We start from the raw sequence: 3,578 nt of genomic DNA, 5'->3' as shown, positions 1-3,578 counted from the left end.
GATCAACGGACAGCTAATGTAAAAAAAAAAACCAAAAAAACTAGGCCACCAACTTTCCCTTTGCTTAAGAATAAACTCCAAAATGGATAAAAAATTTAAATGTAAGTCATAAAACCCATAAAATCTGCCATGACCTGCACAGCAAGGTTCAGAATCTGAAGGAGGGGCTGATGCACAAATGAAAAAGCTAGACAAAAATATGAATTATTAAGGGATGGGGGCCAGGTGGAGTCTTTTCCTTGAAGAGGCACACCGAGTCCTGAGTCCTGGTCTAGTCCGCTTTTATTCAGTTTTAGATACACATCTTGCCCTCAGTAAAGCATGGCAAACACGTAGCAGACAGGCAGTCTGAAAGGTCAATAAAGATCACTAAGGTCCAGTAAACATTTACTTGGAGGCTATCAGGTCAGGAAATTGCTTCAAGCCACCACAATCTCAACACGAACAATCATTGACTAGCCTAAGCCCTGCTAACGCTCAAGGCCAATCGGCCTCCCACATTCTTTGGTGCAAGTTCATGATAGTGTTGGTATGTGGTGGCTTCCCGGGAAAAAAACAAACAAACCCTTGAAGAAAACATAGGCAGAAAAATATCAGACATCTCATGTAGAAAAATTTTCACTGATACAATGCCTAGGACAAAAGAAACAAAGGAAAAAGAAACCACACAAATGGGACTACTTTAAAAACTAACAACCTTCTGCACAGCAAAAGAAACCGGCATCAAAATGAAAAGGGAACCCACTGTATGGGAGAACATATTTGCCAATCTGATAAGGGGTTAATATCCAAAATATATAAAGTACTCATACAATTCAACAAAAAGAAGATTAACAACCCAATATAAAACTGGGCAGAAAACCTAAATAGATGCTTCTCCAACGAAAACATACAAATGGCCAAGAGACATATGAAAAAATGCTCAATGTCACTAATCATCAGAGTGGTGCAAATTAAAAGAACAGTGAGGTACCACTTCACACCTGCCAGAATGGCTACCATCAATAAATCAACAAAGAACAAGTGCTGGCAAGGATTTGGAGAAAAAGGAACCCTAGCACACTGCTGGTGGGAATGCAGACTGGTACAGCCACTATGGAAAACAGTGTGGAGTTTCCTCAAAAAATTAAAAATGGAACTGCCATTTGACCCACTGATCCCACTTCTAGGAATATATCCTTAGAAGCCTGAAACACCAATCAGAAAGAATATATGGTGAGAGGGGCAGGGGCTTGGAGGAGGGGGAAAGTGGCGGGAAATGAGAGATATCTGTAATACCATCAACAATAAAAAATATATTTAAAAAAATTAAATGCTACCACCATTACCTAAAAAAAAAGAATATATGCAACCCTATGTTCATAGTAGTGTTATTTACAATAGCTAAGATCTGGAAACAGCCCAAGTGCTCACCAGTAGATGAATGGGTTAAAAACCTGTGGTACATTTACACAATGAAATACTATGCAACTGCAAAAAAGGATAGAGGGACCCTTTGAGACAGGATAGAGGGACCTGGAGAGTACTGTGCTAAGTGAAATTAGTCAGTCAGAGAATGAAGTATCACATGGTCTCATTTATATGTGGAATCTGATGAACAAAATAGATCCAGAGACATGGAAGCATGCAACAGACCAAGGATCCTCAGAGGGAAGGGGTGGGGGAGGGAAGAGATCAACCAAAGAACTTATATGCACACTAGAGGCCCAATGCACGAAATCCTTGCAAGAGTAGGCCTTCCTTCCCCCGGCTGCCGGCACTGGCTTCCCTCTGACACCCGGGACCCGGGCTTCCCTCACAGCCCCGGCTTTGTCTGGAAGGTTGTCCAGAAGGATGTCCAGTCTAATTAGCATATTATGCTTTTATTATTATAGATATGAATAACCCATGGACACAGACAATAGTTGGGTGAAGGCCTGGGGAAGGTATGGAAGTGAGGAGGAAGGGGATCACTGGGGGTTGGGGGGGGGAATCTGTAATCCTTTCAGCAATAAAGATAAATTTTTTAAAAACCTTTAAAGTCCTTGTTGACCAAATCCAACATATGGCTATCTCATATTGGTTAATATTGACTTCTGTTTCTACTGATATTAGGTCACACTTTCTTGTTTCTTCATATTTGTACTAATTTTTATTTTATTTTTGGCCTTATGGATTATATATTGTAGAGACTGTAGTTTTTTGTTTTGTTTTGTTTTGTTGCTTTGTTAGTTCATGTCTTTTATTAACCCAAATACAATTACTTGTCTTCTGGTTTGTTGAAGCAATAGGTCAGACAACACTTGCCACAATAATATCTGTCAAAGTGGCTGGCCATAAAAACTCCAGCACCACATTCATCTGAAGGGCACTCCGGACGAAAGCAACTGATTTTGCCATTATCATCCACTTTGTAGTATTTCAGGACAGCCAGATTATTCTTCTTTCTCTTATGCTTATTCTTCTTGGGAGTTGTGTAAGACTTCTTCCTTTTCTTAGCACCACTACGAAGTCGCAACACAAGATGGACAGTGGACTCCTTTTGAATGTTGTAATCAGACAGAGTACATCTGTCTTCCAGTTGCTTGTCAGCAAAGATCAGTCTTTGCTGATCAGGAGGAATTCCTTCCTTATCCTGGATCTTGGCCTTTACATTTTCTATTGTATCCGAGGGTCCAACCTCGAGAGTGATGGTCTTCCCCATGAGGGTTTTCACAAAAATCTGCATCTTGGCAGCTACTCCACCGCAGATGGCGGATTGAAAAGCGAGATTGTAGATTTTGTTTTGGCCTCTGAAAAGTGTTGACTTTCATTCTAGTTGGCAAATACATTACTGGTTGATACCATTGAACTTCAGGCACATGGTTTTACACTTTTTTTAAGGGTGGATCTGTTTCAATTTTTCCCTTAGTCTTAGGATAAGTCCCTTTATCTTTAGACATAGTCTTTACTCCAAAGTCAAGAGCCTTCTGGCATTTCAATGGAAAGTTTGGGGTATTTACCAAGAGCTATTTGCCCCTTTACTAGGCAGCACTCAGACTCTAAACCAGCCGTGGGCAAACTACGGCCCGCGGGCCGGATCCAGCCCGTTTGAAATGAATAAAACTAAAAAAAAAAAAAAGACCGTACCCTTTTATGTAATGATGTTTACCTTGAATTTATATTAGTTCACACAAACACTCCATCCATGCTTTTGTTCCGGCCCTCCGGTCCAGTTTAAGAACCCATTGTGGCCCTCGAGTCAAAAAGTTTGCCCACTCCTGCTAAACTCTGTATTCACTGCAATGGGCAACAGCTGAAATCTCTGCTCAGGATTTTGAGCCCTTTTAGCTGCTGCTTTTCTTCCCAGGTCCTTTGGAGTATCCCCCATGCATGTGAAGTTCAGATTTCAGCTAAAGGAAATTTAGGGGGCTCCTTTCCACAGTTGCCTTTCCCCATTTCCGCTGCTATGGCAATTCTGCTGCTATGGCAATTCCCAAACTCTCTTTCTGATACTTTCAAGCCAAAAATAAATATGGGCTTTTCCTGCCTTGAAATTTAAGCCCATCCCTGGAAACAAAAAACTGGGGGGAAATGTTTCTCGTGGCAAAAAGGTCATA

General features: G+C 41.0%; 1 pseudogene across 1 annotated transcript; it reads right to left on the bottom strand.

The window, feature by feature from the left end:
* Positions 1–2,203: 2,203 nt before the first annotated feature.
* On the bottom strand, positions 2,204–2,744 carry LOC102423028 (annotated as a pseudogene). The gene has a single exon (XR_001350831.1). The product of XR_001350831.1 is annotated as a ubiquitin-40S ribosomal protein S27a pseudogene (transcript).
* Positions 2,745–3,578: the final 834 nt, after the last annotated feature.

This window comes from Myotis lucifugus, unplaced genomic scaffold, assembly GCF_000147115.1.
Source record: "Myotis lucifugus unplaced genomic scaffold, Myoluc2.0 scaffold_4, whole genome shotgun sequence".
Classification (NCBI taxonomy): Eukaryota; Metazoa; Chordata; class Mammalia; order Chiroptera; family Vespertilionidae; genus Myotis; species Myotis lucifugus.
Note: the sequence above shows the minus strand (reverse complement) of the source record. Positions and strands in the feature narration are given on the sequence as shown.